The sequence below is a fragment of the Leuciscus leuciscus genome (genome assembly GCF_965113295.1).
Source record: "Leuciscus leuciscus genome assembly, chromosome: 3".
NCBI classification, from domain to species: Eukaryota; Metazoa; Chordata; class Actinopteri; order Cypriniformes; family Leuciscidae; genus Leuciscus; species Leuciscus leuciscus.
Window position 1 is genome coordinate 19,908,526 of NC_138727.1, and position 26,730 is coordinate 19,935,255.

General features: G+C 37.1%; 1 protein-coding gene and 1 long non-coding RNA gene across 4 annotated transcripts in view; one reads left to right on the top strand and one right to left on the bottom strand.

Annotated features, from left to right (window-relative positions):
* The window catches only part of fbxw7 (F-box and WD repeat domain containing 7), a 165,353-nt gene that overhangs the window by 45,405 nt on the left and 93,218 nt on the right, over positions 1-26,730 (bottom strand). Inside the window, exon 1 of one of the 3 annotated variants that reach the window (XM_082164375.1) lies at positions 17,558-19,558. The exons of the other annotated variants lie outside the window; for them this stretch is intronic. The gene's annotated coding sequence lies outside the window, so the exon portion shown is untranslated. Of the gene's footprint in view, positions 1-17,557; positions 19,559-26,730 lie in introns of those variants that run through there. 3 annotated transcript variants of the gene reach the window in all.
* Positions 333-11,253, top strand: LOC309494920. Its single transcript, XR_014204480.1, has 3 exons — positions 333-9,254; positions 9,960-10,220; positions 10,298-11,253. It is a non-coding gene; the product is annotated as an uncharacterized lncRNA (long non-coding RNA).

Consider the following 26,730-nt stretch of genomic DNA (forward strand, 5'->3'; position numbering starts at 1 on the left):
CCTTCAAACAGTACACTATATAAGGGTATAGGGGCCATTTCAGATTTAGCTTTTTTATTCGCCCTCGTGTCATACGACTTATATATATATATATATTCTGAGCATTTGTTCATCTATTGAAAGTCTAGGTAATCAACATTTTCAAGCTTCAAAATGTACATGACATCGTAAAAAATGATCCATATGTATCAAGCACTTTAAGTCTTCCAAAGAGACAATTGCTTTATGACTAACATTTTTAAATTTAGGCATAGAGCACATTAAATACACTCTAAAAAGTAATTCAGGGGACCTGTTAGCACAACTTAAAAAAAATGCAGTGTTGAAAGTTACATTTTCATATTTATTGTTAAATAAAAACAAAAACTTTTAAGCTGCAAACATTATTTTGTAGAGTTCTGTTGACATAATAATGTTTATCATTACATCAAATTAATATCGTCTATTTTAAACTCAAATTTCTGCGTTAATTGGCTTTTTTTTTTTTTATGGGTTGTAGTAATTTAATTAAATTGTCTTGATAACATCGGGAATTAGGCAGTGGATTTATAGTTCCCAGCATGCTTTGCATAGGACTGGATAAGAGGATAAATGTTTAAATAAAGTGTTAATTTATTTGTTTTTAGTGAAGGAAAGACCTGTTAGTGTTTAATGCTGTTATGTTTGACATTAAAAGAGTTTCTGCAATGTTGAAGTTTTTGTGGTTACCATTGTGCTGAAGAGCTGTGCTGTTGATTTTAACTTAAATATATACGATTTATTGGTTCCAGGGCTACAATATGGTAGTTGGAGCGATTTAAGTAATCAACTTAAAAATGTGTGTTTGTTACAAATTATAAAGTTCCTCTAACTCAATGTAGCTTGTTGGTTGAACGTAAATTCACTCAAAGAGGTAACAACTCAAAAAAATGTATGTAAGCTGTTGCGTTACTTTTTTTTTGTGCAGCCAACACATTCTTTTTTTATAAAAATGTATGGTAAAAGGAAACTAACGTGATTTCAGACACAGCCAGTGAATTAAACCAGAGAAGCAGATCAGTCTTGAATCATTCAGACTGTTTTTGCGATCCGAATCAATTGATTCATTGAAAACAACAGATTAAAAAATTATTTGTTCCAAGAATCAGATTATTCTCATGAACGTACAAGAGTTAGGATGGGTATCAAGATTTTCAGTGAAAAGTGACTTAAATGATGATTATTTCTCAAACAATACTCATCATACAACTTCTAAAAGACACAGTATGACACATGAACTGTTCTAATACAATGTTATGGTGCTTTCACCACTACAATATTCAAAATCTATTCTTTTTTGTTTAATGGAAGAAAGTTAATAATTGTTTGGAGCAACTTGAAGAATGATGTCAGAATTTCCATCTTTGGTTACACTTCCTTAAATTCAGCATCTGACAGTTGATTTAAAAGTTAAGACTGTAAATTGTAGGTTATATATATATATATCATGAAATTAGTTTTATTTGGTGCTCATCTACAATGAATGTACCCACAATCCCTTAATCGAAGTGTCGATTAGCCTTTATGTACAGCGTAGTATGGTACCGTGTGTAGGTACATGAAAGGTAACAGCTTTTCCCTTGTGCTGGCATATCTGCACTGAGACCTGCCCACCAGGACAGCTGTATGGAAATTAGAGAGCTTGGGCTGCACCATTACATGGCCCGCCCTGGCAGCGCTCAGAACAACGGCTCTCTCAGCAGCGTTGCTTCAGGCATGAACTTGGCAGATTAGCCATTCAGGAAACAAATAAGCCCTCTAACACAGACGGCCCCCTGAAAGGGAGAAATAAAAACAACCTGAATGCTACGAACCGGACACAAGAGGCCTGAAAAACACCAAGTTTCCTCCCTCTAAAGACATTGTGTCTGAGGGATGGAAAACCCTGTCGGTGAGCTTGTTTTCCATCTTGCTTGCCTCTCTCTCTCTCGATGCACAAGCAGTGATATTTAACAAGGTTGTAAATAAGCAGCCCTGGGGCATTTGTATTATAACAGGAAATGTGCACCCTAAAGTGCTCAACAACAGAGGGTACACATCTCTGAACGAGCAGTACAAAATTCTGAACGAGAGAAATCGTAAAAAGTACGGAGCCGACCGCCCACTCCTCTGCTACTTGTGATACTCATCTGTTGGAACGTGTTGGTGTGAGATCTAACATGAAGCAAATACCACTAAGGTTACGCTGCTCTATTGATTAGACCATAGCATATGTTTCTTGCTGAAGAGGCTGGCTGAATCCTTCGCTCATTGTCGGTAAAACTCTGATCAGCAGAGAGAGAGCGGGCGGGCGGGCTGTAGATCTCACTCACTCCATCGCCACTGACGGTGGGCGGCAGCGAGAAGGACGCTGTCCACCTCCCTCTATCTGTACATGGTTGCCAGGCAACACGGAGAGGTCTGGCCAACCGGAGGGTTGTAGTGCTCTCCTTCTGGCCACTCGTGAGTAAACTCTAGGACTTTTATGAATATGTATTAGAGGTGAAGGGGAAAATGAAATGCAAACTGCAATACGTTATTGTGATTGTCATTAATACACTGAATCAACACTTAAGCAACACTTAAGCATCACTTAAGGCTGTCAATCAATTTAATCAAATTAATTACATATAATTCAAAGATAGTGACAGACAAGAAAATCAACTGGCTTTAGAAGTCAGTTTATAGTATGATCGTTAAATGTATTTAAAGGGACAGTTCACAAAAAAAACAACAACGATCAATTACTCACCCTCATGTTGCTTCAAACCCATGAACTCAAATTCAGCGGTTTAATTCAAGTCTTCTGAATGGACACAATCGTTCTTTATATTATATTAAAAGAACATTTTAATTTAGGCATAGAGCTGAGCACATCAAATAAGGTAAAAAGGAGGCTCTAACATAAGCCTGACGGGCAAGAACACACCTCATTGGTTTGAGCTTCTATTTACTATTATGTGATGTTCTTTATTTATGCGTTTTGATTTGTGTTCCGTAGATTTAAAAAAAGTCTTTGAAACAACATGAGGGTGAGTAAATGGCAGAATTTTCATTTTTGTTGCGACTAACCCTAACCCCAAACTTTTTTTTTTTAAATCATCAATTCGGTCCAACATTATTATTGCATACAAAATACAATTCGCTTTAATATATCCATGAAATATATTGTTTGCAATTTTTTTATATTTACTGGACATTTATATTTTCATGACATGTTACAAATTTAGTTTTGTAAAGAAACAGTACAAATAAAATTTGTAAAAAGTATTTATACAGCTTTACAAATTTTACTCTAATTCATAACACACTTTTACCAGAAACCAAATATTTGGCATACTATGATAAACATTATTGATGTGCAGTTTCTACTTTTCATTCACCGATCACAAGTCAACTTGGGCAAAACCATCTATGTTAGCCAGATAACATTGACAAAAGAAATAAAAATGTATAAGCTCAATGAATGTAAATTGTCAGTGGCAATGCAGCACAGTGGGCCATGATTACTGTAAAGACCTAAGCACTAAAATGAACAGTTTGTGTAGATTTCCTCTAGTACATGTTCGAACACAAATTCTTAAAGCTAGATACTAATATCATGGAAACAATATCTATTTTTAGTACAAAACTAAGTGTTGCATGCTGAAGCAGGCAGTCCTGAATTGGTAATAAGGTGTATGAAAACTAAAGTCCAGGCACAAAAACCAATCTAATTTAATTATGAGAAATATTTTCACCCTAAATAAATAGTATTTTTTTTATTTTTTATTATTACACTCCTCAGCCCTCATTTTTTTCTATTGGCCAGCCATCTGTCTCTGATTCACTGTGTGCTGATGTGTGTTAATAACCGTTGTGGAAATGTAGGGACACAAACAGCCACATGGTTTACGGCCATCCGGCCAAATTATGATGCAGCCAGATAACATGCATTTTAATATCCTGACTTTTCAAGAGGGCAAATGGAAGAAAAAGCACAATGGCATGATAATACTTGGAGACGGCAGCCATCAGTGTGCATTTATTAAGAAAAGAACACTGAACTGAACAGTCGGAGAGACGCTAAAAGGAGGCTGTAAATACAATGCAGAATGAAAAGGACAGCTTAGTTATGAAAAGACTTAGGTTTTTCCTATAGGCTAGATGAAATATGCTCACCATATGTTTTGAATTTCTGTCCCTCAATCCACAGATTAAACTTCTGACCTAACTAAACAAATAAAGATACATGTAATATGAACTATGATCTGCCTTCCTGCAAAGTTCAGCTCCAAACACACCTGAACCAGTTAAATAAGATCTTTAGAAACACTTAATTACATGCAGACAAGTGTGTTGAAGCAGGGTTGGAACAGGATTCGGCAGCCCTGATCTAAATCATTACAATAAAGTGATAAATCCTCATGGGTGGAACACCAACTAGGTACCCCATATGCAAGAATGAGTTTCTATGACTTTGAGAAGACAAAACTTTGAGGCAGAGTGACTTGAGTTTCTGTCTGGCCTCCAGAGATCTTCTCCTCTGAAGTTTTAATTAGTAAAGAACCTTAATCCTTCACAGTCTAAGCTAAATCTTTTCAAAAGCATCCAACTTCTACAATAAGACTGTTAAAGGTAAATTGCAATTTTTCTCTCTTATGCTCACCAAGGCTGCATTTTTTTTACATTTAAAATAAGGTTTAATTATTTTTAATATATTTTAAAATATAATTTAATCCTGGAATTACATTATCAATGTTGAAAAGTTTTGCTGCTTAATGTTTTTGTAGAAACCGTGATAATATTCAGGATTTTTTGACAAATAGAATGTTCAAAAGAACAGCACGTCTGCTGAATACAAGTATTCACTAAAGAGATCAACCCAAGTATCCTAATTGATGAACATTGTACACAAGCATCCATCTTCTTAAATAAGTTTGTCTGGAATGTCTGTACTCGTAAATGATGGTGGTGCCTCTTCTAATGATGCCTAATGCCGAGTGCAGTAGGTCGTTTTAAAGCTCCTTTATAAAGAAAAAACAAACAAAACAATGGCGTCTCCTTATTAAATTTGCACCTGTCAGTTTTAAACCAACAAAACAGTCTCCTCTCTTCCACATATTTGGCAACTCCAACAAGCTCTAAAAGTATTTCCAATCCTACCATGTCACCTGAAACACTCAAATTCCACTTGGCAGTTCTGAAACCACTCCAAAACCGAACGACAACTTTTGTCAGGAGATGACTGGCAGGTCAAAGCACGAGTTGCTCTGCCGTGTTTACCGGTTACCTCAACTGTTTATACCAAGCTGGAAGTTTAACGGCCTAAGAACAGTGCTATAAAAATAACCTCTTTGAATGAGACTGTGGGATTGTTGATTGAAAAGCAGATGCCAAAGAGATCCCATGTCTCTTGATGCAAGCATATCTCGACTTACCAACATGTGCGTGTGCTACACATTTAAATAAAACAGCATCTCTAGAGGATTCTTCGCACCAGCACTCAAATTTACGGGATTAGGATGCTCAAGGTCTGTTTACACATTCAAGCCTGTTTGTGCGTGACTAAGAGCGTGTGCACTTCCTGTTTACTCTGTCAAAGCTAATATCTGAATGGAGAATCTGAGGCGGTGTTTCTCAGCAGGTTCTGACAGGGGGAATGACCCTAGGGATGGAGAGCTTTCAGCAACACACCAGTAACAACCCTGGTGGAGGGTTTGCGCAACAGTGTTTATTCATCAAACGGGATTAGGCTTTGGTGTGCCTTATCAAGTGATGGGGGCTTGTTTTAAGAGACAAAACATCCATTGCGGGTCGCAGGAGCTAACAGAAAATGACAGCGGGATGAAGAAAAGGCCTAGATGAGCTCATTCGTTCTGTCTCTCTTGTTAGTGTTATCAATGCACTCTCATCCTCCTCAGACAAGTGTACTTTATTCCAAAAAGTGTGCACAGATAAATATTATCAGTGGCATCGAAAGTGGAGAGATGAAAGATATTGCATTCACAGCCTCCACGAACACAGTTGTTCTTAAAGGGATAGTTCACCCAAAAATGAAAATTCTGTCAATTACTCACCCTCTTTGCATTCCAAACCCATAACACTTTTTTCACTCTTCAGAACAGATATTATATATTATATATTATATTATATATTATATCTAATATTATATATTAGAAAAGATAGAGATTTCTGACCCTTAAATGAAAGTCTGTTCATCTAAAACTCAGACAGCTCAAAATGTTCATAAAGAGGTTGGAGAATCTGAAACCAAACTGTTTAATCCAAGTCTTCTAAAGGGGCCGCTTTATATGATAAAGAGATTACATTTAGGCTTGTATTCACATACAAACATTAATTGGCGAATGTACACGGAGCATTCAAATGTCTCTATTTCTTTATGAACATTTGAACCATCTTTCATTTTGGGTGAATAGACTTTCAATAGAGGGACTGAAATCTCTCAAATTTCATTAAAAATATCTTCATTTGTGTTTCGAAGATGAAGTTTCGGTTGAGTTTGGAACTAAATGAGAGTAAATGATGACAGAATATTCATTTTTGGGTGAACAATCCCTTTAATTAATATCACCACTGCAGTCCTCGCAAGCCGACATCAGGGTGGCCTGATGAGTAAGACATGAACACATATGAAAAGAGATACACAAACAGAGTCAATGAGCTAGATGGACTGCACAGCTGGTTGGAAAGCAGACAAGGCTCTGGGTAGCCTCAGGATGAATCTCTCACTCCACAGAGGCTTGAGTCCATCAGACACCCAGCAGGAATTACAGCAGATACCTGACCACATGCCAGATGTTCAATACAAACAGACCTGCGGACATCCTCAGGACGCCCTTCCTCAGATGTGCCCAAGCATGAATGAGAGATGTTTATTTAGAGAAATGGCACATAATTAGGCTAAAATAAGGTTACTATGATACCACTTTTTCTTTCCCAACACTTAACTGGCTTTAAAGTGTTTTTGCTTCTTGATCAGTTTAGAATAGGTAAGCCTTATGGCTAAATAACGGAGAATTCATTTAAATGCATTAGGCATCACTAACAATTAACAAAACTTTCACATTTATCAATCTAGGTTATTAATATTTTAACACATACTAATACACAAATATTACAAAATATATTATAAACAAACATGAATTAACTTATTATGTTTCTTTGTATTATAACCCAGCCCCTATAGTGGAAATGGCATGAGTTTCTGTTCAGAAGTTTGGGGTTGGTAAAAAAATAAAAATAAGTTTTATGCGTTTGAAAGATGTATTTTTTGCTCACCAAGGTTCAATAATATTGGGAAAATTTACTATTTAAATAACTTCCATTTTTTCATATTCTTTGAAATGTAATGTATTCCTGTGATGACAAAGAAGAATTCTGAGCAGCAATTATTTTTGTCTACAGTGTCAAATAATCTTTCAGAAATCATTCTGATCTGAGCTTTGGTGCACTTTTTGATGAATAGGACTTTGAAATGAATACTTATTTGAAGTAGAAATATTTTGTAATAATGTACTGCAAGTCTTTACTTTCACTTTTGATTAATTCAGTGCATCCTTGCTGAATAAAAGTAATTACTTCAACAACAAAAAAATCTCTTCCAACTTTTTGGACAAAAATATACAGTTTAAGATATATAGTAATTTTACTTTTTGAAGCTACACAATATAAAAGATAGTAGGCACTGGTGCCAATACCAGTCTAGATATTGAATTGATGCATTCTTAAAGTAAATATACTGTTGTATAAGTGACTTCAGAGCTGTAGAAGCTGAGAGTGGCCACGTATGAAAAGGTTAAAGGTATTAGTGATTAAGTCTGGAACAAGCAGAGTTAGCAAGACTATATTAGCAGCTATAATTCGGACTGTCTGAAATGAAGATGTTTAATGCTTTTTTGTATAACAGATAAGCAGATCTTTCATTCAGGATATCTTAAACAAGCATGAATGATAATGATGTTGGTAATGAGAGCTGGGTAATCACATCAGAGGTTTATTTAAAGAATGAAGGTAATCAGACAGCGAAGTAATCAAATCAAGAAAAGGAAGTCCCTTATGTATCAAATAATCAGATTCATTATCATCTTGCTGACCTCAAGTCTCAGAGAGGTTAAAGAGAAGCTATTATGCAGTTTTGACCTCTAATAATAGGGATCCAAAAACTGATCCTGATGTCCATATCTGGGATGTGCACTAGTGTTCAAAAACTCGGTAAGATTTTTTAAATGGTTTCTTTCGAACAAAATTTCTAATGCTTAGCAAAGATGCATTAATTTGATCAAACATATAGTAAAAACAATTCTGTAAAATAGTATTAGTGTTTAAAATAAAATAATTTTCAGCACCCATTACTCCCAGTCATCAGTGTCACATGATCCTTCAGAAATCATTATAAAATTATTATTTGGTGCTCAAGAAACATTTCTTATAATCAATGTTTAAAACAGTTGTGCTGCTTCATATTTCTGTGGAAAGAGTCATACTTTTTTCAGGATTGTTAGAATAGAAAGTTCAAAATAACAGTAGAATTTTATAAACAAATGATTTTACTGTCACCTTTGATCAATTTAATGCATCCTTGCACTCTAAAAAGTAATTCAGGGCACATGTTACAACAACTTTAAAAAAAAAAAGCATGGTTGCAATAAAAAAAAATCTAATTTATTTAAATAAACCTTTTAAGTTGCAAACATTATTTTGTTGAGTTCTGATCATTAACTTATTATTGTGTGTATTTTAAACTCAAATTTCTGTTAATTGATTTAAAAATAATAATAAAAATAACTTTTTATATATATAAACTAATTTAAACCCCGTCATGCCTCCAACACACTAGGTGGTTGTCCTTGATTTTCTTATTTTATACAATTAAATGTTCTCAGCTTCCGCTATCCTCATTGGTTGACTTGATATTGACCACAGTACTGCAATGGCTTTGTTAAAGCTGTTAGACAATTTAAAAAGTAACCCAAGATCCTCAGAGAAAAGTGCAGTATACATTGACTTGTGGAAATTGATAAGTATTTAATTTGGTTTCAAATGTCTTCTGCTTTGTAGAACAGCATGCTTGTTAAAGGAGACAAGCACCTAAAGACAACAGTGATCAAACAGGAAGGAGCTAAATACAGATTGCACAAAGTACCCCACACCGCTCAAGCAAAACATCTCCTTAGACCACAATGGCCTTTGGACATCAAATACATAAATGTGCAATTTGTTGATATTGTACAGATTTTTATGCTTTGCAAAGTCAAGTCAAGTCAAGTCAAGTTTATTTGTATAGCGCTTTTCACAATACAGATTGTATCAAAGCAGCTTCACAGTATTAAATTAAAATAATACAACAAAGTTTGTTTCAAGAGGAATTTATTGATTGATAAAATTAAATTAAATATCCCCAAAATATCCCCAACTGAGCAAGCCAAAGGCAACAGTGGCAAGGAACCGAAAAACTTCATCAAGTGACCTAATGGTGTCCTAAAACTCCATCAGGTGACCTAATGGAGAAAAAAAAAACCTTGGGAGAACCCAGGCTCAGTCGGGGGCCAGTTCTCCTCTGGCATTTATGAGCTAGAGGCCGGATTGTAGTTTGAACTGTAGGATTATATGAATGCCTGGCTGAAGAGATGCGACTTTAATCTAGTTTTAAACTGGGAGAGCGAGTCTGAGCAACGAACAGTATCAGGAAGACTATTCCAGAGTTTTGGAGCCAAATGTGAGAATGCTCTCCCTCCTTTGGTGGTTCTGGATATCCTAGGTATGACCAAAAGCCTTGAATTTAGTGATCTTAAAGAGCGCGATGGATTATAGGGTGATAAAAGATCCGTTAAATAGACTGGAGCTAAGCCGTTTAGGGCTTTATAGGTCAGTAGCAATACCTTGTAATTAATACGGAACTTTATAGGTAACCAATGCAGTGATGATAAAATCGGTGTTATATGATCATATTTTCTTGAAAGTAAATTCTGCTGATGTAAAAAAAAAAAAAAAAAGTGTTCTCTAGCTGGCTAATATAGATGGCCGGAATTGTTGAATAGGTTTTGTTGAAACTGAAATAATGACTTGAAATCATCAGTTAGAATGGTTTGAAAATAGTAATGCAAATAAATAAAAAATGGTGTATGTATATTATATTATATTATATATATATATATATATATATATATATTATTTATTTGTGCAAATGGTGTGTGTGTGTGTGTGTGTGTGTGTGTGTGTGTGTGTGTGTGTGTGTGTGTGTGTGTGTGTGTGTGTGTGTGTGTGTGTGTGTGTGTGTGTGTGTGTGTCATCAGTTCAGAAGAGTGATTGCTAAAACAGCAGAAATATCCAAAGTAGCTGTATAGTAGGAGTTGGCCAAACAGGAGATGTATATTTATTAAAGGGGCGGCTTTGCAGACAACCACTTAATAAAGAGCAGATGTGGAAATGATGGTGGGTGGTTTATAGCACATCTAACGGGCGATATGATGACACCCTGAACGAAGATGGTTCTTGAGATGAAAAGAAAATGTGGTTAAACTTGCACCATAAGGAGATGATTATTTGTTTTAACTTAAGTTACAAGTGGACCTTTTTTTTGTCCCTCATTTTGGGCTTTCAAAAGGTCGACAGTAAACTGTGTAAATTCTCTGCTAGAATGCCTTAAACATCTCAAGAGATGAGCGTTTGAAGTCCACCTGTTTCTCATTGAGATTCCAGTGATGTGCGCTCAGCCGGAACACCTAAGCGTCTGCGGGAAGGGAAAGGCCGGATAACTGGCAGACTCTACACTGTCCTAGCATTGACAACAGTGTGGCTGACTTTCTCTAACAGGAGAGAATGCGGCAATGAACTCCATAACTGGTGGCTAGTGGTGGCTAGAGGTCAAGTATGCAGTTGTGGTTGGTCTGACGTTGGAAGATACTGGGAAGGTGCTTGCAAGCCCAAAAATGACATTTTAAAACATGCAGTTATGTGGAATCTAAATGGATCAGAGGAAAATAAGCCTGTCTGCTGCTATAGCAACTGGATTTGAAGATGAATGTCCTTGGATGGTTTGTCACAGAGTTTGAAGAAATTCAACCTCACAAACACAATCTCCCTTGTACCATTGTGTATACACACAATGGTACAAGGGAACAGAAAAATGTAACTACTACAATTAAATAGCAGTTGAAGTATTACTTTATTTGATCACACCAGTACAACCATTCTTATAGTAATTTTGAGGAAGAAATATTTGGAAAAACCAATAGTAATTTGTTCACTTAAAAGCTTATTGTGCGCTTTGTGGTTGTTTATAAGAGTCATTATTTGGACTTCACTGATCATTCTGTAGGAGTTAGATTCACTGAAGAAAAAAACAGTTCAAGTAATTTGTTAAGGAATTGGATTACTCTGGTCATGCTGATTATTCTTGATTCAGTAAATGGATTTGCTCATAAGAGTCGTTTGCTCATGAATCGGCTAGACTACGCTGGCCGTACTTATATTTTTGAATCAATCAATAGTCATTTGTTCAGTAATTGTACTATGGCTGGATGTTCTGTTTTGCACAGCTGAATAAGTAGTGCTTTCACTATTTTATTACAGTATCCAGTTCGCATTGACAAACGCAAACATTTTCATATCCAAAAGTCATTTGGTTCCGGTAGTTAAAGACAAACTGTTTTTTAAATGATTTCTAACCTTACTCCCCTGATTAGTCGTGATAATAATCCAAACGGATTCCTTTGACAAATAATCTTCAATTAAATATTTATGTATAGTAAGTAGCTTTTTGACTCAAAATTGGATTTCATGTGGGCTGGTAGGTTGCAATTTGAACACACAGTAAGCAAATTACATTTTACTGCCATTAAACAATTTTGTTGTTTAGCTCATCACAAGACAAGGCTCCATTTAATCACTTTATGTGAATGGAAAAAGAGAGACAAGAAAGTGTTCACCACATTCTGGATCTTAGCTTAGCCTTGACAAAAAAGGCTTCTGCGGCTCTGTTTCGGGCTGATAAAATGGAAAACCAAAGCTTTTAGAAGTAAGAGAACATTAAAATGCTTTACAGCTCTTAAACGCAACTTTCCCATTCAATTTGGCTGGTTCTGATGCTAATTCATTAGGGTTCGTTTCTTTTTATGGTCTGCTGAGTTAGACTCTGGTTACTATTGTGGATTGACAAGCCCCGTTTCACAGGCTGGTATTTGCGTCATAGACCTCCATTTTACTACAAAACACTTCTCTAACAGGATGTAGCTGAAAATAGCCTTGCAAAAATGAACTAATAGAAAGAAATTCAGGCAGAAGGGGGATTTAACCACCATCTTGTAAAGACACAGTGCTTTTGATGCACTGCCAGGCTCCCAAGGTCCCTCATCTCAACCACCCCTCCGCTGGCAATGACTTCTGCCCCCATGACACGTGTCGGCCACTCAGCTTGCTTAGTCTGAACTATTGGAGAGGCTGCAGGGGGTTCCACAATACAGTGCGCCCACTGTGCTGTCACAAAGTGCGCTGCAGGAAAATTCAGTTATCTGATCGCTCCCTGGCCTTAGATCAGTGACTCACAGCCCAAGGTTAACACAACACTCAGGCCACCTCCGCGGTGCGCGGCAGAACAATTCCACTATGCCAACAATGGCACTCTTATTCAAAGCCAAGAACGGGCAGCAACAAGCTCATGCTGCCTGAGCTCAAGTGCCTTCACTATGCACCCGAAAAACCTACATGTGTTATCTTATCTAGACTACATACCATCCCAGAGACGTCATTTCAAGCCATGACTACATAAATTGACCACTGACCTCTTCAACCAAAAGTCAAGGCTGACCAGTTGCTAAAGTCTGCTAGAGTGAAAGGAACTCTGTATTTATCAAGTTTGGTAGTGACAGGACAACCACAGCAATAGACATCCAGAAAAACTCTTACCAATGAGTTTGGCTAGATTAACAATGAAACACTTGTTAAGAATTTATGTTTCCATTTTTCCACCACAAAATTACTAATTTCATAATCTGATTCTTTACAGTGTAAAAAATAAATAAATAAATAAATACAAGAGCTCGTCACTGGGGCAGTACCCTTAAAGAGACAACTTTGTACCTTACCTACCCCCATAATGCCCATATTAGAACAAGAAAGTGGCAAAATGTATCTGTAAAGGCTTGAATAAACTACTTTGAACAGATTTGAAAACACTAGGCATCAAACACTTCTTGCTGTCTTTGTAAATAGTAGCCTAACAGAGAAAAAATAAGCAACACAAACTCACAAACTACTACTAGGAATCACACACACTACGAGACTTAAGTAGTTCACAAACACAGAAACTTGCGCCTTATTGCTAGGAGCCACATGGCAAATGAAAACAATGCATTTTAAAAGTGTGGTTAAAATATCAAACATGTTTGATATCCTCCGAATGAATGGAACAAAACGAAGAAAGGTGTCTGTTCCATCATACACTAAGAGAAATCTGAAACTCTGATTGGCCAAAACCTGCAGATTGGTCCCTTTAAGGGTCCTGCCCCAGTGACGAGCTGTTGTAGCCCTAAAGGTACAGTTTTTGCATTTTTTTGTGTGTACACATAAGTTAACTTAAAATACGATATTAAAAACATGATTTTCACTTGAATAAGCTAGAAAACTTTTGATCTGATGGTCAACCATGACCAGTGCCATCACTCAATTACACTTACCAGTGTAATCTCAGTGTGGAACAATTTAAAATAGCGAGAATAAACAGCATCAATGAATAGCAATGGCTAGATGAAGCATTATGGGAGCGCTTAGAGAGGTTATAGTAGTGAGCTGCCAATCTCAATGAAAACATCAGCTGTTAGACCACACTGCCACCTGCTGTTCACCAACGAATGGTGCACAATAAACAGCACTTCTATGAGAAATACTTAGTTGACTGCAGGGGGAAATGTATGTGGTGCATTGAAGAAAAGCTTTTTAGAAAAGATCCTGCTTACCTACCATGAGCCAATCCAGCGATAACATCAGAAGTGGAGGGTGAACATAGAAAAAGAAAGAAAAAAACAATTACATCACTAGTTTAGCAAGGGTTACGCTTTCACTGTAGCACAAATTACTGTTTTCCCACACCCAATTCCTCTTTGAAATTGGTGACAGCTAGAACGCAAATACACTATAAAAAATGAACATGTATCAGATGTTATTATCTACAAAGAAAGCATCATTCCTCATGAAAAAACAAACAAACTAGGACTTCACTAGGACTGCCTTTAATAATCAGTGGCACAGATGGAGCATTCCGAATCAGTATTCCGAATCTCTGCAGCCCTTCCGTCAGAATGATTGAAGACAGATAGGGATGGAAATCAACAGGGGAGAGCGGGATAAACAAAAGGCCAGGGCGTCTGTGCATGCTGATGGGAGACTAATGCAGTAAAATGTGTGCGTTTCTGGGTGCGGATGTAGACCACTTAAACACCCCAGGAGACTACATAAGGAGTTTAATTAGCAAACTAAAACACAAGGTGTTTGACAAACATTAATATAAATGGAACAGGAGCACGGGAAAGTGTGACAAGTGTGAAAGAAAGTGCTTTTAGTCCCTCATTAGCACCACAATAAATTGACCAATTAATCAGTTGATGAAAAATAATGACATGTAAAATCATGACAACACAAACTCCTACAGTCCTACTATACACAGACTATTTTTTCCAAAACTTTTGTCTGCCAAATCAGAGTTGTGTGGTACAACTAACAAGCAGAAACATGCAAGAAAGAAAATTATAGTAGAGAGGACCTCTGCATATCCTCATGATTGTGCATCAAAGTCAGCAAGTCTCTTAAAATGTCATATTTTATCAAAAGATAATGTGTGACGGTAAGGTTGTAACATGCAATTGGGTGAAACTCTCCAAAAAGAAAATATGAATTGATAAATTGTTAGTAAAAATGTTGTTTCACCTTTAATTTTTTTTTTTTTAAACAGACATGTATGCAAACTGTACAGTACAATTGTTATTGCTCTATTAAATCACAGTTTATACAGTGATTTAATAGTAACTTTTCTTGAAAATTTGTATGAAACCAAGATTAATAATATAAAGAACCCATTTCTAAGAACTTGTGCGTTTTAAACTAAATATTTCCTTTTTTATCTGTCATTGAACCATATAAGTAATGAAGAAAACTGCAGAACAAATTTCACAAGGTCTCCAAACAGCAAACAAGCACAAAGTGAAAAGGACACCAATGAAGCTGATCTTTTCACTGAACTAATGTCCTCCGAGAGAGACAGGAGGCTGAGACAGCAGTGATCTGGCCTGAAGTCACTTCTGCCACCCTGGAGAAGACATACTGCGCTCCTGACATCATTCCAAGCACTGAGAATAGCCAAAGCCTACAGATTCCACACTCCTGATCTCTGAACAGTGAACACACACAAGCCGTTCCTCTCTGACCTTAGAAGTCTACAATATTAGAGATGGTGGAAACTAGACTGAAACAACCCCAAGTCTCTTCCAACAATGAAATCTGCAAATACATTTAACACATACTTTTGTGATATACACGCTGGTCTACTTCATTAGAAAAGCTTTTAAGAATCCACCCACCCCCTTTATCCTTTAGGGTTGACCAATGTTGCCATTAGCATGCTTTCATGTATACTACTAAACCCAGTTGTGCTTATTAACGGAGCCCCAAAACACAAGCATTAAGATTCATCTGTTGCGATATCATACACTTTCAAGTCCATCTTCCATCGAACACTGTGTTCTTTGAGGATAGAGACGGTGAGTAGATGTGGGCCTAAAGAGACCGTCTGAGATGAAGATCAGGAACCAGGGACTGACTATAAGACTAAACACAGAATCAAAAGACCTGCTAGATTCTCAAAGTCATCCCACATGATTGATCTTCAGAGACCGGCCCAAGAGAGTCTCATAACAACCAATCATCCAAATATTACATAGCAAGAAAATGCAAATGCGACTAACTTTCCACTTCATGCTCATCTGCAAAGGCAACCGCAATTCAAATGTTTTTTTGTCTAAGGACACAGTGATCTTATTTGCTCAGCACTGCACAAATCATTTGAGACCAGATACTTTCAGAAGTTCTCAGGAAATGTATATCTGCACACTGTAAAGACCAAACTTTGTACTAGGGAAGTAAACTGATGGAGACTGGTGCTTAATTTGGTGTAAAAAGTTACTGAGACAACGGCATACTGATCTTTTATAAAAGTAAAAGATATTTCATAATAGCCTTGATATTATAGCTTAATATCATCTCAATATTTATCAGCCTTCTCTCATTTCAACCAAATAGACTGTTGCTTTGAAAAGTTTGATAACTCTGAATGCAACCTTTTACATATTCTACCTTTTTTTCCTTCTTTTTTTTTTAGCAAATCGAAACTGACAAACTTTCCTACTTTAGCTGTTTTTTTTGTTAGACATTAAAATTCTTAACACTACCTGCAAGCTGCAAGACAAGAAGAAGCTGCAAGCAATTTGAAGAAAGTTGCTGTTGGCAGTCAATTTGAGCATAAATGCGGGTCTTTGCCCAATTTTTCATCTATTTTCATCAACTATTTATCAAAAAGTCAGCTGCCTAGAATTACTGATCCATATAGGTGGCTAATAACATCCAATTATCAGGTCTGAGTGAGGAGAATCAATTAAGCCAGGGGTCCTATAAATTAACAATTAGGTAGGGGATGCCCCGAAATGAAAGTTCTGGGCCAAAACATTCAGGATGCACTTGACGGAAAACCGAAAACGCTCTTTAAAAATTATTTATAATAATTATTTATGTATAATTGTATATTACTATTAGACATTAATGAAATTCAATCATTTTAATGATACTGAATAAAATAAAATAAAGTCAATAAAATAACCACATTTTTATTGAAAGTAACTAAAATTGGACAAAAAATATATTATTAAATCAATATATTATTCTTTATTTAGTTCTATGCAACAATCACAGGTACATTTTTTTGGGCCAGATATACAAATAATGTATAGTCCTACAAAGCTATTATTATCAGAGCATGTGTGAGCAGAGCGTAGCGGGGAGTGGATCAGTAAATGAGAGGGTAGCGTAATTTTACCAGTGTTGCCAAGCACGGCTATAACTACACCATGTTACATAGCACAGTAGGGCTATTGCAAACATAAACAAATATACTACTACATAGAAATTGTATGTCAGCACGTTATTTGAGCTGACTTTGCTTTTCCGATGAGCATGAGCAACTGAGCTCCGCATGTGCATAGGGCAGAATATTGAGCGGAGCGTCACACCACGCAGTGATAACGGCTAGAGCGAGAGAGAATGAAGTAATGAACTCACATTTGATCTTTCAGCCAAAAAACGAAAATGCCATTTTTACCCATTAATTTTTCGGTAGCCGAAAAATGTCACTCTATCTCTTGCAAAAAGCGCCAATGCATGTCACACTGATATTACATGTTATCTAGCACTGGATGTCTTAATGTCCTCTTATACACAAAAACTGAAAAACAGGTAATTTTTTAAGCTGCTTAATGCATATAGAGAGATGTTACATAAAGATGAAACATAACCTCACCTAATAAGTGAATCACCAAGTAGGCTGTGTGTAAACTCTTTCTACAGTCTTATTATCATATTAAAAGCATGGATCACTTGACACGCATGTAATCTGCAGACTGAGCAGGTCTGGGCACCTTACGTCAAGTCAGCAGTAAAAGGGTTCTCGAAATGTGCTGGATGAGCAAGTCATGAATATTTAACTCGATGTGGTTATACAACACAACAACTTGAACTTTTATATTCAGTGAGGCCATCAAACCTGACTTAGAAAAAGTTAACTCAAATTTATTCAAATAACTAAACATTGTGCAGCACAACTTAATAGGCCTACTTGACATCAATTATTCATTTTGTTCAACATTATTAACCTAAATGTTTTTGCCAAAACAATGTCTAATGAGATTCAAGTGATCGACAATAGATACAAATTAAAGTATTTGCAAGTAGAACATCTTTCAAAGATTAAGGCAACAAATAATGCGCATAAGAGTGACATTTCTGCCATGGGAAAATCACTTGATTGTGGTAAATCTAATCCTAGTATAATTTCACATACAACAGGAAATGCTGATGTGTGAAAATCTCCAGAAACAATGAAAACAGAGGAATCCCGGTAGCTAAAGAGTATAAAACCTGATAAGCAACACTTTCCTTGCTTTTTTAAACTTCCGTCCATGTAAATGCATTGCAAAGGCTGTGAACACATAAGGCTGTTTGGTAAACAGTAAATAAATAAGTGTTAGGAATTATATCGCATAAAAACAAGGACTTCAACTTCTAGAAGGAAGGACACTGTGCTGTTGTTGCTTAAGTGACGCACCTCTTAAGACCAAGGCCCTTGACTAAAATGATTGGTTGTGATCGGCTTGAAATGAAGAGATGACTGGGCAATGCTCAAGTCTAGTTGATGGTAATGCAAGGAACCTATTAATAGCCAGGCATGTCAATGGGTAACATTCATGCACATACCGCCAAACCGTCTATTCAGCATCTCAACTCAGTGAGATCCCATTAATGAAATCAAATTAATTGGGCTCAGAATCAAGTAGGACAAGGACTAAGCAACAATTTTGTATTCCCTACATGCCTGTATTTGGACCAAAATCAATTTACGAATTAGTCCCTAAAGAATCAAAATACATTATCGTACAGCATTCTGGACACTTTGAATTATTATACCCATAAGTTATAAACCTTCAACCATCAGGTAGGGGTGCATGTTTTCTTGGATGTGCAGGCTAATATGCAGGTTTTATAAATAGGCGTAGAGAATGCCTGCGCTCCATCACCCACATGATACACGGTCTTGATCAATCTGTGAATCAGAGTCAAGTTTCCTGAGCTGGGCAGCAAACTCAACATGGATGCAGCAACCTTACTTCTACCGAATGCAGTCATGATAGATAAGTTCATCAGACCAGTATAGAAACTCTGAATTTCAAGAAAATACTTAAAATAATATAACAACGAAGATGAAAATAACTGACACGAGTCATTGCAGACACAACATAAGGAGCCTCGACTTTAAGACAAAGAGAGCTTAACCAGTGAGAGCAGGATTTTAAATGATCCATTTTCCTATCACAAGCTAAAAGGGGCTATAAAAGGGCCACATATAAACAGAGCAAGGGCCAAGGACGTTGAAGGACCTCTTATCCCTCTAGTGTCTGTACATATGGAGGATTGTGTGCAACAAAGTGCCTGCATTGTTTGCCAGTTCAAGACAATGCTGAGACCAAATCGGCCCATATCATATGATAATGGATGAACTCAGTGGTGATGTCACACTGACAACAACACTGCTCTGAGCAAGACTTGGAGACAAAATCATGGGACTGAAATAGAGAAACCAATCAGGGGTCAGTTTGAAAGGATATCCTCATCCAACTATGCAGCTAGCTACACGTGCTCAGTCGTCAGTGAGGCACGCAGTGGGTATGCAACACCTCCCAGAATCTCTGTTATCCAGTGTCGGCTATAAATCAGTCTCTGCTTTTTCACTAAATTCAGAGAGCTTGCCCATCTCTCTCTCTCTCTCTCTCTCTCTCTCTCTCTCTCTCTCGCTTACACACACAATCAATCTAGAGTGCAATCTAGGCTGGACCACACAAGCAGTGGCATACCTTATGCCCAAATTAAATGAACCATGTAGACAGCTGCGTCAGTTACACCATGGCCAAATGACTGATCTGGACTGCAGACAAGCCAAGTAGCCATGGGTAGGGAGGATAGGCTGATGGAGAAGGGTTGAGGGAGTGAAAGGTGAGAAACATTCCCAAAGAACTAGCAATGAAGACCAGACATAGTGTCCAGAAAGAAACTGACATCCTTTACTTACCCGCATGTCGCTCCAAACCTGTATGACTGACTATCTTCTGTGGGACATAAAATATATTTTGAGAAAAGTCTCTCTTTTTTTTGTCAATACAATGGAGGCCAATGGTAACTAAAACTGTTTAGTTAACCTTTTTCAAATTATCTTCCGCAGAAAAAAGTCAGTTCGAAAAGTTTGGAACAACATGAGCGCAAGTAAATGATGACAATTTTCATTTTGAGGTAAATTATTCCTTTAACAACAAAAGTGTGTGTCTGTGCTGTTGAGAACATCACAGCAATGGGCTTAAACAAACAAACAAACAAACAAAAACTCTGTGTAGTTGAGGTTGGGTCAGGTCAGGCTATCCACGGAGGAACGTTGTTCCAGGGTAACCGTTACTTGACCTGCCATTCTGAAGTAATCAACTACCCCCTCTCAAGATATCCCAATAACCAGACTCATATTACAAGCTGTTAACAGCAACAATGTGCTGTCGAAAAGCATATGTAGCACAAACATTCATTATTGCAATGGTCCCGGATATTAAAATGCATGAGTGTTTTAAACCGAGTAGCCCCATCTTCAGTTACGGCCCCTAGCTCTCGGCAGATGCTGGGAGCACGTGACACATTCCAGGGCCAGGAGAAAGCCTCTCACCCGCACTGCCAGCTCTGCAAGAAATGTCAGCACCCCTTGGCAGCCTTGCAGCAGGTGGGAGGTCTTCAAACACATGGGAAAAGTCGCTGTCTGAGATCAGCAGGTTTTCGAATTGATGGAGCTTTGGGTACTGAGGGTGGCCCAAAATCATCAAAGGGCAACTTGAAACAATGTCAGCACTTCTTTGTGCCAGCTGGGCTTGCACCGATCACAGTGTGTAAGCCACTTACCTTCAGCTTCAGTAGTAGTTCAGCTTCTGTGTGCTATCATGACTTGACAATAGTGTGGGCATCTACATTTTTTCTACACAAAGCTACACAAGTAAAATCCCTGACATCCCTTAATGTTTGTTGGTGGGAGTCCAGCCTTCCCATATGGAGAATGCCACAATACTGTTTGCCCAACACTTTCTGTTTGTATGTCCAGCGCTGGAATGGGCCTGCTCAGAATAGCTTTGGGCAGATGCCTTCACCCGGCGTTATTTGGAGCTCAAGGGCAATGCAATCCCATCATCTTCCTCCCATAGGAGCTGGCACGGAAGGGCGGGAGGACACATCAGCTGACTAGATACTCAAACAGTGCCCATACACAACAAGGTGAAGAAAAGTCATCTAGGTAAAACAATTTCCACCTGAGATAATGCCAAGTTAGAATGACAAGAGTTTCAATAAATGTGAAAACTACTTTTGCTCTTTTCAGATCTGCAAGAGTGGGAATGAGGCTCGGGTTGATTTTCTATGCCCACAGCACAATGGCAGTTTACTTAGAGGCTGGGGTAATAAATGTGTGCTCCTGAAATCTTTCTCTATTCTAAAATAGAGTTGTAGAATCAGATTCCTTTTAGAAAATCAGTTTGCTCAGACAGGTCAAGAAATAAAAGGGATGTATTGATACACTTGAATCACTGTGCAACAAACTACATCTTTAAGGTAAATATGTAATTCAATTATAAATTAATTCCCCAGAAATTTCCACCAAATGTTTTTAGCAATTTTTTTTAGCAAACTGTTTGGTGCACCTGGAAAAAGATCAGCAAGTCACAATGTATAGTGCTAATGCACTGAATTCACCAAACCAGAATTTTTTTTTGTTTTAGTTGTGTCCTCTTGTGTTCTGCAGAAGAATGTGGAATACGAAGTGGAATAAAGGACAATTTTATTTTAGGAGTATTTTATTTTAAAATGAACACTTTAATCCCCTTCAATGCTGCTGAGGTGATATGAACTGCTTTGAGTGCATACATGCATATATACATACATTATATATACACACATTATATATATATATATATATATATATATATATATATATATATATATATATATAAATAAATAAAGACCCTGTCCCCTTAAATAACTTACTATAGTACTTTAATAGCTTGTAGTGCAGTCAACTATTTAATAGCTTAGAAAAGACTGACAACACAAAACAATTAACAGGTATAGGAAATAATATCATGTAAAGGCAGCACTACAAGATCTATACAACATAATGCAAGTGGAGTTGACTCTAAAGATGTCTGTGCACACCTTGACAATCAAAGTGAGTAAATACGAGCATCAAAACTACAGGATGCATTTTATTGATGCATCTTGAAAAAAGGAAAGTTGTGAGGGTTTTCCAAAGGAGACACATCTGCCTCTTGATCCAACAGGATTCATGAGACCAGTGTGATCATCACATTGCCCTTCAGCTTACACATACATGAAGACAAGCACCATCTTGTCTCCATTTAAAAATAAGCCCATGAACTAACCACAGCGCACAGAAACACAAACACTTCAAAACAAATCCAAGTGCACTGACAACCCTCAAAGCCAGAGCTTAAAAAAAAGCCTGAACTGTACAGCATGTAGCATTTACCACACTTAAATCTGTTTGTATGTGCTGCCGGGCTCTTGTGTGTGAGATTGTTAGCACATGGCTCACTTTAAAAACACACAGAAATTCTTGCACAATCAGAACATAAAGGAGACTGCTTAAAGAGACTTTAAGAGTTCTGGCAATCAAATGTAGACAATAACCATATTTTGAAACAGTACTCTTTAAAAAAGGTTGCAATTAAAACAATTGTTTCGTGCTGTCACTGAAAAAAGGAGTAAAATGCCAGAGCACTATGACTCCATAGTAAGAAAATTGTCATTGAAAGATTAAGAGAGAAAAGTTGTGTTATTCGCTTTTGTCCACTGTTTTTGTGATTCTTTATTACCAACACCAGCTTTAAGAAAGCCCAGTGATTGAATGACTTGGGGGGAAGTAAAATAGTTTGATCCAAAAAAGTCATTACTTACCCATGTCATTCCAAAATGATATGCTGTTATATGTTCAGTGGAACACATAAGATGGATTAATTCTCACTGACATTTTTGGATTTGCTTTAACTTTCAAATCAGTTGTTCACATCACATCAAATTCTCACCATTTTTCATGTTTCATGAAACAAATGTCATTGTCAAAGATGATGCCATATTTGATCTGGGAGCTGTGGAGAAAGATTTTTTTTAACAAACTGTCAATTTTTGGTCTGTTCTTCACACCTCCTATGGCTTCAGAAGACTTTGGAAAACTCAGTCGTCATATGGAGCTTGAGGGACAAAGAAATGTGGAAAAAAGTAGCATGAAGGTTCTTAAATTCTCCTTTTGTATTCCTCTCTAAAAATGGATATGGAATGACAAGAGGGTCAATATATGATCATTTTCACTTTTGGTTGAACTATCCCTTTAAGGAAACTGGCATAGTGAGACTTACAGGCCAAAGGTAAGAGCTCAAGTAGCAAATGGCTCTTGATGGTGACCATGGCAGTGACATAGCATTGATGGGCAGGACCGGATCACTTTACCCAAATGGCAAAGCAGATCCGGAACAGAAAAGCAATACGCACCCAAGTGCTCTGGCATGAAAACAAGTTCATTTCCTGGGGGTCTTTTCAGAAACAGCTGTCTTCTATACCAGGCCTGGGAAAAATAGATGGTTTTGTCTCCTCAGCATTTCTTCATTAGAAACTCAGTTGCCATCTATTTATAAGAGGGTCTCTGAGATGGCATAAGAGTAAGGGCTAAAAAAGTTAAACTTTTTTTGGTGTGTGTGTCTTGTCATGAAACTAAGTCCATACAAGGACTTACAGAATATCTGGATATGAACAAACGTATTTTCAACCTAAGTTTGATTCCTGTAGGACATTTTTGTTATTTCCTTTCTACAATGATAAAAGCTGCTGCTTCTAAATGCTCAGTGGACTCTGCAGAACCTGCTGAGCGAAGTTTCAAGGATCTTATATTGGCCTATGGGGACCATGAGAAATTCAAGCAATTTCATTCACTGGGGCCAGCTGGTGGATCTCAAGTCTCTTCTGCAAGGTGGTGTCTAAACCAGCTGCTCAATTGGTTAGGCATGGGGATGCCTGTTTGGTGTTGAGGTTTAGATATCTATTTTTGATCTTTTCTCTTCCTCCTCCTCTCGATTTAAGAGACTCTGCAGTCTCAGTGGAGGGCTGATTTTACAAGGAAAGAAGAAAGTGAAGGGACAGCATTAATTCTGAACACCACTCCTCGAGAACAAAGACAAGCTTCAAGAGGAATGTTTCCGGAAGTTAACCTTCTGGAAGGTACCGTGTTTCCGCTACATTTATTCTGTGGCGGCGGGCCGTCACACCAAAAATCCACCCCGCCGCGGCTGCAGCTTCTCAGTGACATTCGATATCGTGCGCACTATTCTGTGTTATAGTTAAGCCTCACTAAATCCATTAAACATTGTAAAATACCATAAGGTTTTTGTGCACTAAATTCCAAGACTTCTGGAGCCATTCAATAGCTTAATATGAGGTACTAATGAATATTTAAGTCGTTAAGGTAAAGTTAATGGAAACTTCTCTCCTCAGTCATTCTCCATTCAGATTTTAAACAGCGCGCTGCATTCGGATACAACAGTCAACACGATGAAACTCACTCCAAGATCAATGTTCCTATTATTATACTTCATTTGTAGATAAAAGTCTATGGCTTTGCATAAACTAACTTTATTTTGCTGGAGCTTATTGCGGTTTCTAAATCATGTCATCTTTCTACCGGGTGTCTGTTAGATCACAACACTGGAGTAGAGAGCAAGTATGAATTGTTCTTCATGTGCACAGTAGCTGAAATTTAAAACTGTTAAAAGAAAAGGCTCAATAAACCTTTGCATAAATATAATACACTAAGCATCAATATCTCTTCTCTTTGTGCTTTGAATTTATCAATGCGAATCTCCATGACTTCATGTTGCTTTAAGCGCGTCAATCTCCTCACAGGATGCGCATAAAAACTTTGTCGCTCTGTATTGGAGCCTTTCATATTATAATACTTTTGCGCAATAAAAGGTTATTAATAGCCTATCTGGTTCTGTCATATCTATCATATATACAAGTCAAGTCAAGTCAAGTTTATTTGTAGAGCGCTTTTCACAATACAGATTGTATCAAAGCAGCTTCACAGTATTAAATTTAAATAATACAACAAAGTTTGTTTCAAGAGGAATTTATTGATTGATAAAATTAAATTAAATATCCCCAAAATATCCCCAACTGAGCAAGCCAAAGGCAACAGTGGGGAAAATAATTATTTGATCCCCTGCTGATTGTGTAAGTTTGCCCATTTACAAGAAATGAAGGGTCTATATTTTTTTTATGGTAGGTTTATTTGAACGGATAGAGACAGAATATCAGCCAAAAAATCCAGAAAAACACATTATATAAAAGTTGTAAATTGATAAGCACTTAATTGAGTGAAATAAGTATTTGATCCCCTATCAACCAGCAAGAATTCTGCCTCCCACAGATTGCTTATGTGCCCATGTGGAACACAGATTAGTCCAGTCACTTTAAGAAAGTACTCCTAATGTCAGTGGACACCTGTCCACAGAATCTGTCTCTTCCATTCCAACCTCTCCACCTCCATAGTCAATACCAAACAGTTTGCTGCTGTATTATCCACTAAACTAATTTATAATAGGATTTTTGCCATAGATTATGAATATAGCCTTCTCTTACAGTGGCACTTTATATCTTTGCAAATAAATATCTTGCTTAATTTGTTTTGGTGGAGATGGTTGGTTTTAATTTTTCAATTCCTCAGAAAGCGGTGAGTGCTCATGATTCTTGGGTAAGTTTCAATGGGAATCACCCACGGGCGATGCCCCCTCCCCTGTGGAAAAGGCCTGCATATTAGTGATAAAGACCATTTTATTTGGCTTTCCCCCTGCGCTATCATTTGGTTGGTTCCCACCACATCCTCTCTTGAGAACATGGGTGGTGGGTGAGAAACTAAGCACTGAACAATGAGATGTGGCAAATACGGCAAGGTTTCAATATTAATGGGTAATACATTTTCTGTTTTCACTCACTGGTAGTAATTTAAATGAATAGATTACCATGGGTAATTTATAAACAACTAGATTAATTATTCTCTATTTTTATATCAGATACCTCCAAATATATTGATTCCCTTTCGAGGAAACCCCTTCCTAAAACACTGGAAGTGACTATACACTATAGTTCAAAGGTTTAGTGTCGTTAAGATATTGCAAAATGTTATTTTTTTTAAGCAGTCTCTTATGCTCACCAAGGCTAATATTTATTTTATTTTAAAATATAATTAATTTCTTTGATGGCAAAGCTGAGTTTAAAGCAGTCATTACTCCAGTCTTCAGTGTCATTTGATCCATTAGAAATCATTCTAATATGCGGATTTGGTCATCCAGAAACATTTCTTATTATCCATGTTGAAAACAGTTGTTCTGCTTCATATTTTGTGTGGAAATGATGAATAGAAAGTTCAAAAGAACAACATTTTATTGAAATATAAAAAATAAAATAAAAATGTACTGACCCCCAAATTTTGAACGGTAGTGTGTTTTCAGACACTTTCTCCACATATCCATCATTCTCACAACTAATGGCCTTCCTTCGTATAACTTCATTACTCAGACAAATTGCAGATAAAGGATTCTTAAGACTGAGATCATCTGTAATAACAGCAATAACTTGAAGCTAAATGCAAAAGCCAGTGACATTAGACACCTAAGACTACAATAGAGGCTGCCATATATGGAAGCGTCTATAAAAAGAAAAGAAGTTTCTCAAAGTATGATTAATGATGACGAAAATTAATTTCCTCATTATCTTCAGCCCATCCACTTGAAGACACAAACATGATTGTTTGTCATACCCCAATGCCCTTAT